The 11,320-nt window shown below is 41.9% G+C and overlaps 1 non-coding gene across 1 annotated transcript; it reads left to right on the top strand.

Annotated features, from left to right (window-relative positions):
• The first annotated feature begins 1,126 nt into the window (after nt 1–1,126).
• Nucleotides 1,127–1,319, top strand: LOC116983227. The gene has a single exon (XR_004414650.1). It is a non-coding gene; the product is annotated as a U2 spliceosomal RNA (small nuclear RNA).
• The last annotated feature ends 10,001 nt before the right edge of the window (nt 1,320–11,320 follow it).

Below are 11,320 nucleotides of genomic sequence, written 5' to 3'. Positions count from 1 at the left end.
CTTTTCCAAAAAACCTCTCCAAGACAGGTAGCCATGAGGCGTTGGTTTTATCATGCCTCCCCTAAATTGCATTTACTCAAAGTGCCCGTCATTATTGGGGGATACATTGAGCAGCGCATTTAACCTAAATATTTTTAAAATGCATTTGGTACCCTGACGTCGGCTATCATGTCCACCTGCTCATTCCAGAAGGGCAGGGTAGTATGGCAAAACACCTGACCCTACTGTTCAACAGCATACCTCATAACTTCTGAAATGAACTCACAAACCTGCCCTCAATCTATGAAATTAACAGGACTATGAGAACGCCGACCTCACAAGCACAGATCCTGCTACCTGGCACTTACCAAACCAGTCCTAAAAAACTGGACGAAGTATTCAAACTATTCGGCACAAGAGGGCAGAGTCTGGAATGAGCACCACACTAAACCAGACAGCAGTACCTCTACGTGTCCACCAGGGGCGTCTACCTCATGGTACTGGTGAAATCTCGGGGCCTGCATGCCAAACCCGTAGCATTTTAGGCCACGGCCCAGAGCAGGCCCCAGGGGAAAATGCGCCACCCCCCAACAAACATCGTCCCTACAAGAACAAGGAACCAGAAACCGAAGAAAACAACAATGAAGACAGATAAGTATGGTTCCTACCATCACATAAAGGTTAAGGGTTGTACTAACGGGTGGATGAATCACGCCTGGTTAGGAAGCTATCACTCTTGGTAGTTATATACCAAAAAATAAATACAAGGGGAATAGAATTAATATCTTGCCACCAATTCAGCAAGCACCCCAAGTGGTCTACCCTCCCACGATGGTGAATGTCGCACCATCGTTGATAAACCACTTGAGTATTTCACCAGGTATACCCATTCATGGGATTTGTAACTACTACCATGGATCCAAGGATACTTTATGGTAGACATCGACCTTGAAGATGCACACTATTCAGTACCTTCTCATATAAGTTTCGGATATACCGCAATTACCTGGATGGAGTAACCATGATGAGCGTTGCGGCATTTAAGTCAAAGTTATCCAGAATCAACTAGCCCTGACACTTAGAAACATTCCGTCATGGCATGTCTATATATTAACGACAAACTATCCTTGGATACAGCTTTAGCTGCATCGCTTCTCGGCCTTTTGGCTAAGATCAAGTGTAGTATCATGTTCTTATCAGTTTAATAATCTGATACGTCCCTTATCTAGGGACCATATATTAAATTGAATTTTGGAACAGGGAGATGGAATAGGGGCTTGCTCCGTCCACTCCACGCATCGACCCAGTATTGCAGTGCCTCTGGGAACGGTGCACAAAATATATATCCAGATATTTACGTTGACCATCCACAACGTTGTTATCTGGTATTCATTAAGACTATCAGTCATGGTGCATTAACCACCAATCAACTACGTGGCAAAGTAATTGGGATATAGCAGCATTACCAGCTACTGAACTTTGTACCTTTCCTATGAGCTGAGATACTAGTGTTCAAAACTATCTCCATACCTGTAATATGGGGGCAAATGGATTAATCTGTAGTGTTATCATGGAATTTATCGGCAGGAAGGATTATGGTTGTACACTTCCACCTGTTTTGAGTAACATCTTATGTGTCCTGATGTGTTACTGAGCTTGTAATACTTAATGCCAATATGAATTGACTTAAACATGTTATATATTAACTTACTTAATTCTAGTGAAGCATTTGCTCAGTAATCCACCAAATTTGCATGTTCGTTTATAAGATAACAACATCAGTGGTGGCATATACCAAACCACTTGGGCGGAGAACATCGATATTAGGTGACAATTTATTAACAATTGGAAACCGTATGTCGTCAAACATGTTTGACCATCAGTAACTCACCTATCAGGTGAGCTAAATACTGTAAACATACATTTAAACCAAAAATATTTGCTGAAATCACTAAGCAATATGGACACCAGATATCGATTCCTTATATCCAATTAAATCACCACGTACTAACTTACGTCACATGAAACCAATCTCAAGGCAGCGGCAATGGAGACATTCCCGCATATTGAGGGGTGGGGGGAACCTAATCGCTATGTTTTCCTTTCCTTCTACCTCTTCAATAGGTACTACGGCTTCATCAGTCGGGTACTACGCAAATTACAGTGGACCAAGTCCACAAGCATGGTTCCCAGTGATCCTCGACATGGTCATTAAAAGAATTGCAGAATTGGGAAGACTATTGCTGTGCTTGGATCAGCAGCACTATCAACCTGATGACAGTATTCCGTCGCATATCCTAGGGAACATACCTGAGGAGCATCAAGAAATGGTACACTGTTTTCCAAAACAGGAATTCAACTATAACAAAAAACTGTACTGGAGCTCCTGGCAGGTCTTCACCACAATGAAGGACATGTTCTGTTAGCCTACTCAACTTGGGTACCGCTCACTGGTGATCAGATAGGAGAGGTATATCAATCCATTCCCCAGAAATAGGTACACCCAAATTGGGATGTCAGTGAAATCCTGACATACCTTAGGGGATGATCACCAGCCAGGTCACTCACCCTGGAACAGCCTACCCTAAGATGGACATGCTGGTGGCCTTACATCAACACAAAGAGCCAGCTCTCCCATCTACTGCGATGGGACAACATGGTTGTAACACCAGATAGTGTCACATGCCCATTCAAGGGTTGGCCAAACAGAACAGACCAGGAACATCAGGTCCAGTCATGAAATTCCGGGCATACCCACCTGAACCACGTTTTATGTGTCATGACCCACTTAGAGATCGACACAATAAGGAATACTGAGGGAGAGGAAAAAGCCTTATGGGTCAGCCACAGGAAACCTCATGGTCGGGTGATGAGCTAAACTATCTCTAGTGGCTCAAGCAGGTACTGGGAGTTGCTGGAGTAAATACTAACGTGTATAAAATCTTATTCCACCAGGACAGCTTCTACGTCAGTAACTAAGAGGATGGACGAGCCTATGGACCACATCCTGGCTACTGCAGGGTGGTCTAGGGAGTATACGTTCCAAACTTTTATAACAAACCACTGACAGAACCTGTATCGTTTGCAGAAAAAGAATCTGCAAAAAATATATAATTTAAGCCCGGGGGAGCAATTGGTCTTGTTGTTGTTAATAACACCATTAAATCTTTTTACAAACAGATTCATGGTTGATTACGATAACATACTTCCTCCCTCGAATGACTTCGGCAGCGAGTGAAGTATGAACTGTTACACGGTTTGAAATCACAGAGCTTTGAAGTCTTCACGTAGTCACTCACGTGACTCCGAAGTAAAATAGTAAGATTAAACGAGAACTTACCAGTTTGAAGTTTGATCTGTATTTTATGAGGAGTTACGATGAGGGATTACGTGCCCTCCGCTCCCACCCTCATTATATGGATCAAACTAATAAATTGATGTCTCCTTATCTTTACTATGTTTACTTCAAATAACTGTGTCTATCTGTGATTCCACACCGCTGCTTGGAAGTATGCCGCGCCTGCGCCCTGAGCGGGTTCTTCACGTAATCCCTCATCGTAACTCCTCATAAAATACAGATCAAACTTCAAACTGGTAAGTTCTCGTTTAATCTTACTATTATCCAGCATCCTTCATTTGAAAGGCTGTTTCTGTACATCTACCAATGAAGAATAATAAATGACCTATCAAGCACAACCAGCTCATCCATCCAAAGAAACCTGCAATCCTGTCATCGTGGTAGGAAAATGGTCACAAATTACCTGTCCGTTTTTGCTTCCACAGATGTACAGTGAGATCAGGATTGATCAGTCATGTTCTGAAGAAATTAGAACCGTATTTGCTTGTTTACCACATGAACCTAAGTCTTACACACCTGACAGTTGTGATTGAACTTAAAATTCTTATCTCTTCGCCCAGCAGAGGACAAAAGTGACAGAACGTTGAACAAGATGGAAGGGATCTCAGTAAGGCGAGCACTAGCTTCTCTGTGACTGATATATTCAAAGGACCCATAGAAAAGGATGACTCAATGAATGGAATCTAGATACTTGATACTTGATATTAGGCTGAATGACCTAATTCTGCTCCTATGACACATGAACTTGTTGTAAATGGTGAGAGTGATTGGTGCCGGTGGTTACTGAGACAGGGCAGAGTAGTGATTACTTGAACCACACAGGCTAAGCTTGAATTATACCGAGGCTTTTCACAGTATTTGAAATATAATTTACAGATAATTAAATAAAAGGTTACAGCCACCACTTAATCTCAGTTCTTATTAATTCATAAAATATATCACAAAATATCAACACACAATATTTGTAAATCCTATAGGAAAACCTGTTATAAAATAAAATCATGTTGCAAACTAAATAAAGTCAATTATATATTTCAAACAATCACATCAAATCTTCATTTCTCTCAGTTAAATGGCGCGATCATGAAAGCTAAAGTTTTATGGCTGAAAATTTTAGGTAAACGTGAATTGATATTGTTTCTTTTCGTGATCTCTCAAAGAAGATTTGACGTTCAGTTGCTGTTGTAATGTGGGAAACTTTGTCACAAAGTAGTTCACAGCGAGCACCCACAATAAGCAATACAAAAACAACCAAATATTCAATTTCAATTATTTTGGTTGAGGCTTACAAACTAGATTCATTATCTTGGTGTAGGAAGGAACTACAGTTGCTGGTTAAAACTGAAGATCGGCCTAAAAAGCTGGAGTAACTCAGTGGATCTGACAGCATCTCTGTCTGAAGAAGGGCCTCGATCCAAAACGTCACCTATTCCTTTTCTCCAGAGGTGCTGTCTGACCCGCTGAGTTACTCCAGCTTTTTGTATTCATTCTCTTGGTCTTCCTCAGAAGAGTGTTATCGAAGTGCATGAGCAAACAGGACCCCACGCACTGTTTCATATTTCAAAGTATGATTGTGGGAGTGTGGTAGTTCCTCAAGATTGTGTCACAAGTGTCAGTCTAGATTATGTGATCCAGATTCTGGATAAAGGTCTCAAGACTTGAGCTCCATAATAGCCATCTGCAACTGAGCCCTACAACATATGCTGTTTCCCTTCACAGCAAATTTGAGGTTGTCGTGAATCCTAAAACATTCTCTGTCTGAGAAAAGAAGAATTAATTTCTGTGGTAGAAGTAATTTCAGCCGGGTCATCTGATTTACATTCTGGAAACTGAAACAGAAATAGGTCAGAGCAAAGCATCTCAAATATTCTACCATTTCACTTGATCATGGCTGATCTGTATCATATTGTGATCACCATAATTGGTGCTGTAAAGCTTTTCACTGTACCTCAATAAACTAAAAGTATAACTGAAACTAACTAACTAAAAAAAACCGAGTGATCTTTGCTTCTTATATTCACCCGTCCTCAACTTGCTTATTTTTTAGTCATAGAAACATAGAAACATAGAAAATAGGTGCAGGAGTAGGCCATTCGGCCCTTCGAGCCTGCACCGCCATTCAATATGATCATGGCTGATCATCCAACTCAGTATCCCGTACCTGCCTTCTCTCCATACCCCTTAATCCCCCTAGCCACAAGGGCCACATCTAACTCTCTATTAAATATAGCCAATGAACTGGCCTCAACTACCCTCTGTGGCAGAGTTCCAGAGATTCACCACTCTCTGTGTGGAAACATGAGTCATGAGTCAAGTCAAGAGTTTTATTGTCATGTGTCCCAAATAGGACAATGAAATTCTTGCCTGCTTCAGCACAACAGAATATGTAAACATAATACGGAACAGGAGATAACATTTCAGTGGGTCTATATACCATAGACCATATATACGTATACACAATAAATAAACAGATAAAGTGCAATATGCTATTATTGTTCAGAGTTTGTTTGATGGCGAGTTTAATAGCCTGATGGCTGTGGGGAAGAAGCTGTTCCTGAACCGGGATGTTCCATATTTCAAGCTCCTGTACCTTCTACCTGATGGCAATGGAGAGATAGTGTGTGGCCAGGATGATGTGGGTCTTTGATGATGTTGGCAGCCTTTTTGAGGCAGCGACTGCGATAGATCCCTTCGATGGTGGGGAGGTCAGAGCCGATGATGGACTGGGCAGTGGTCACGGTGGAGTACTAAATTGGGAGGAAGGGAGGGGTGGGCAAAATTCAAACGCATATTTGCTTCCTTGCAACACTGCTGTGCTGCTATCTCTAATGCACGATTCTTTTTCTGTATTCTCTTTGGGAATTAGCATTATATCTAGACTATGAAATCCTTTAATCATCTATAAAACCTAAAGTATATCATCCTCCAGCCTTTTATACTCAAGTGAATCCAATTATCTCCGCAGGCCTGTCTTACAAATTTAACCCTTTAATCTTGGGAGCAGCTGGTGTTCTCCTAGGAGCTGAGAACGTAGAGAGAAGATTTAGTAAAATTGTACAAGATTGTGAGGCTTAGATTTGTTACATGGAGAGAAGATGCTCCCTTTGGTGAATGGTTCCAGGAATAATGGAGACATATTCAAACTGATGGGCAATAAAACACGAGGATCTGAGATAACTTTATTTTATGTGGAAAGTGGTTATGTTTTGTACTGGTTTTATAAACTGCCTAAAAAGGTGATGGAAAGAGAATCTATTGAAAATGAATTGGATAGGGAAAATAATATGCAAGTTTGTGTGGATAGAGCAAGGGGATAGACAATAGACAATAGGTGCAGAAGTAGACCATTCAGCCCCTCGAGCCAGCACCGCCATTCAATGTGATCCTGGCTGATCATCCACAATCAATACCCCTTCTCTAATCCACAATCAATACCCCAGTTCCTGCCTTCTCCCCATATCCCTTAACTCCGCTATCTTTAATGGGGCTGACTAGATTGCTTTATGAAGCGTTGCATGGACTTTGATGGGTCATGTTGTTGTCATTCTGTCATTCTTAGTGTCGAACTGGTGAATCTGCATCTCATCCCATTCAAGGTCACCGCATCCTTTTAAAAGACTTCGGAGGAAGTCTGACGAGAATTTTGCACACATTTCATCCCCTCGATATTTAGAGAGCACTGATCTTTGAAATTACTTTTTGTACTTCTTGCTGGTTAGCGTAAACTGTGATCTCTCATTCCTAGGACAAGGTGGCTAACTTCAAAATTCTCCACATTAACCAACCACCACCTTTCATTGTTTTCCCCACTCACAATGCATATCTCTTTCCAGTTTCTTTTACCTCTATATTTATCATGCGACCAAACATCAGCAGACATAGATACATGACATACTATTCTCAGTTATTTAGCAATGTTGTGAAGGGCTGAGGCACGGTGCCATGGAGGTCGCCATTAGGCACGTTTTGACAATTTAGGTAATTATGCCCATTATTACTACTCTCTATATCCTAAACACTAACATGCTGGAATAAATGGGTTCCCTCTGTTCTCAGTTTTGTTAATGGCCTCTTGTTTGGAAACTATGTGCATGCTTTCTGGAGTTCACCTCAGTAACATTGCTTGCTTCTCCATTTGCTATCAGATGATTCAACTCAGCTAGACTTGTCTACAATTTACAAGTTCAACCATTTAACAGAGTAGAGGCAGTGAGCAATCCACATATTTTACCCCAATATTTATTTGAATTACTTTTCAAGTGCACTTTTTTCCCTGCTTAACTTTTTTTCTCCCATTGGATTCAATTAATAAAAGAAAACCCAAGGTCAATTTACCACAAAGTGAGAAGTCCTTTTTAAATTGCCCTCCCCCCCACCACCGCAGTATCTCTCCGTAACGCGAGCATTTGCTGTCTGAGTGAATTAAACTCAAACTCTCTAAAAGTCATTATTGAGCCAAGTCTCTCAAAGAACCTTTGCTGGTCTCGGCATTTTATTAAACAGCCCACAAGGTGTACTGCTTGGTATTGATCTACAGTGTGCTTGTTTGTTCCACATTTCTCAATTGCAGTTCACCTCCACCAACCAAACAACCACAAAAAGAAAAAATCATTCCCAAAGTAGACTTGAAAATATAAAACATTAAATGGCAAAATATTGACAATTCTTGTGATGGATGGTGAGGAAGTACTCTATTTTTTTTGTTTTGAGAAATGTCTGGAAAAGAAAAGGCAAATTAACTAAGTCTGCTGGAAATTTAGACTTTGGTCTCAAAAATTAAAATGGGAAAAAGTCTGTCAGGAGAACGATTGGAAAGGTATTACATCAAGGATGCTGACACTGATGTTTGTGATGTTTAAGAAAGAACTGCAGATGCTAGAAAAATCGAAGGTAGACAAAAATGCTGGAGAAACTCAGTGGAAGAGGCAGCATCTATGGAGCGAAGGAATAGGTGATGTTTCAGGTCGGGACCATTCTTCAGTGGGATCTCGACCCAAAACATCACCTATTCCTTCGCTCCATAGATTCTGCCTCACCTGCTGAGTTTCTCTACCATTTTTGTCTACCTCTGATGTGAGTGGTGCTCTGTTCACCCCACATGTCTGCTATACACCCTAGTCTGTATCAATACCATTAATGAAGACCAAAGTGTGTACTTTACCATCCTTCCTGAAGTTGAGGATCTGTGCCTTGCTACCAGCTCTATCTTGACATTGAGTTCTTGTCCACTACAGTGGTGTCATAGAAACATAGAAAATAGGTGCAGGAGTAGGCCATTTGGCCCTTCGAGCCTGCACCACCATTCAATATGATCATGGCTGATCATCCAACTCAGTATCCTGTACCTGCCTTCTCTCCATACCCCCTGATCCCTTTAGCCACAAGGGCCACATCTAACTCCCTCTTAAATATAGCCAATTAACTGGCCTCAACTACCTTCTGTGGCAGAGAATTCCACAGATTCACCACTCTCTGTGTAAAAAATGATTTTCTCATCTCGGTCCTAAAAGACCTCCCTCTTATCCTTAAACTGTGACCCCTAGTTCTGGACTTCCCCAACATCGGGAATAATCTTCCTGCATCTAGCCTATCCAACCCCTTAAGAATTTTGTAAGTTTCTATAAGATCCCCCCTCAATCTTCTGAATTCTGAATTCCAGCGTGTACAGCGTGTCATCTCCAAACTTGTAAGTGGAGTTAGAGCGGAATTTGGCTGGACAATCGTGCAAATGTATCCTTGCAGCACCAGTGTTGAGAATCATCGTGGAGGACAGTTTGTCACCTATCCTTACTGATTGCAGTCTATGGGTCAAGAAGTCGAGGAACCCATAAATGAAGGGGGTGCTGAGTCCAAGGTCCAGGAGTTATGGTTGGATTTATAGTGTTGAAGGAGGAGCTACAGTCAATAAATAGGAGTTTGATATAGAATTCCTGATGCTCCAAAAATAAATGCAGGGCCAGGGTGAAGGTGTCTGTCATGGACTTATTGCAGCCATAGGCAAATTGCAGTGAATCTAGTTCCTCCCGACACTCCTTGTAGACCAGTGGTTTCACTTTCAGGAAGACCGATCTGATGTCTCGAATGGTGACCATGGGTGCAAGACCATGTATGGGTGATGATGTCATTCCACTGACCTCCTGGTCAAGACAATTAGTCCTGGTGCAGCCACATTGATGCCAAGAAGACGCACTAATGCCTCACCAACACCACAGCACTGGCCAAGAGAGCCCAGCAGCGACTACACCCTCTCCGAAGACTACGGAAAGCAGGTCTCCCCACTAATAATAATAATAATACATTTTATTTAATGGGCGCCTTTCAGACATCTCAAGGACACCTTACATAGTAATCGGAATAAAAACATATAATCGGAATATAACAAGTAATAAAGACATCACAGAGATAAATTAAAAACAGAATTCAATCCAAAAACAAAAAATCAAAAACACACTACACACCTACAAACTTTTTATAGGGGGACAATCGAGAGCACATTAACCTACGGCATCACTTCCTGGTTCGGGAGCTGCAAGGCGTACGAACGGCACCAACTAGACAGGATTGTGAAGACCGCCAGCAGGATTATTGGTGCTCCACTCCCTTTCCTGCTGGACATATACAGGAAGAGATGTATCAGCAGAGCCATTTCCATCATCAAAGACCCCTACCACCCATCGCATCATATATTCTCCATCCTGCCATCTGGGAAGAGGTACAGGAGCATTAGCTGCAAAACCAGCAGGATGCTCCTCAGCTTCTTCCCGCAGGCTATAAGACTGATAAATGGACTTTGCCCCCTGCCAAAGTATCGCGCACCAACCACCAACCTGGACACACTGCAGCAGAGCCACTGTCGTGCCGCTGCCGATCGGAACGCCTGTTGATGTTTAGTAGAGAGTAGAGTGTTTAATTTGTTCATGATATATGTATTTTTATTTCTATTTATTTTTTACTGCACACTGGTTGAGCAACGTTTTTTTGTTTCCTCTGGGTATGTGAGTGCTCAGGAAAATGACAATAAAGATATACTACTACTACTACCACTACTATACTACTACTTCCTCATAAAGTTAACAAATTTCAGCATGTCCCCAGTGGCTCTTACCAATTTCTATACATGTACCATAGCAAGCATCTATCCTGAGGCATCACAGCTTAGTTTGGCAAGACCGCTGGATATTGCAGAGTTGTGAACACAGCCCAATCTATCAAGCAAACCAGCCACCTCATCAACTCCATCAACACTTCTCCTGCCTCAGGAATGGAATACAGCTAGCAGAATCAACGACCAGGCTGAGCAAGCGTCTCGACCTGAAACGTTACCTATCCATGTTCTCCAGAGGTGCCGTCTGACCTTTTGAGTTACTCCAGCATTTTGAGTCTTTCTTAGGTAAACCAGCATCCGCATGTCCCTGTTATTCCATAATCAAGGACCACTCATACTAGCAGTCAATATCTCTTCTCCAGCCGGTCTCAAGATACAAAAGCTTGAAAACGTACCACCAGATTCAAGAACAACTTCATGCCTGCTGTTATTAGAGCTTCCAATGCCCCTCATATGCTAGGGAGGAATTCACCATTTTACAGCCATTTGTATCTGCATCTGCATTTTCTCTGAACAATGTATTCTGCACTGTGCTTATTTTCTCTTCTGTACTGCCCGATGTCCTCATGCATTGAATGATTTGCCGTGGGTAGCGCGCTAGACAGCTACATTGTATCTCCATATACTTGACAATAATAAGACAATACCAAAGAAATTCAACAATGCGCTAGTTGATTAGGGGAGAGACTTCTTTAAATGTTCCCTGTATTTTCCCTGTCAATGTTCCCTGTAACAGCAACAATTCAGAATTTGTGGTTCACGCCGCCGCAACCAGAACATGTTCGCTGGATGATGGAAAACCTCCCGCCTCCCACTGATTGACAGCTTTTCATTCATTCACTCCATTCCAGAGAAGATCCCGGCTCCTGGATTTTAAC

This window comes from Amblyraja radiata, chromosome 1 (assembly GCF_010909765.2).
Source record: "Amblyraja radiata isolate CabotCenter1 chromosome 1, sAmbRad1.1.pri, whole genome shotgun sequence".
NCBI lineage: Eukaryota > Metazoa > Chordata > Chondrichthyes > Rajiformes > Rajidae > Amblyraja > Amblyraja radiata.
The sequence above is the reverse complement of the archived record's forward strand: the minus strand, read 5'-3'. Positions and strand labels throughout refer to the sequence as shown.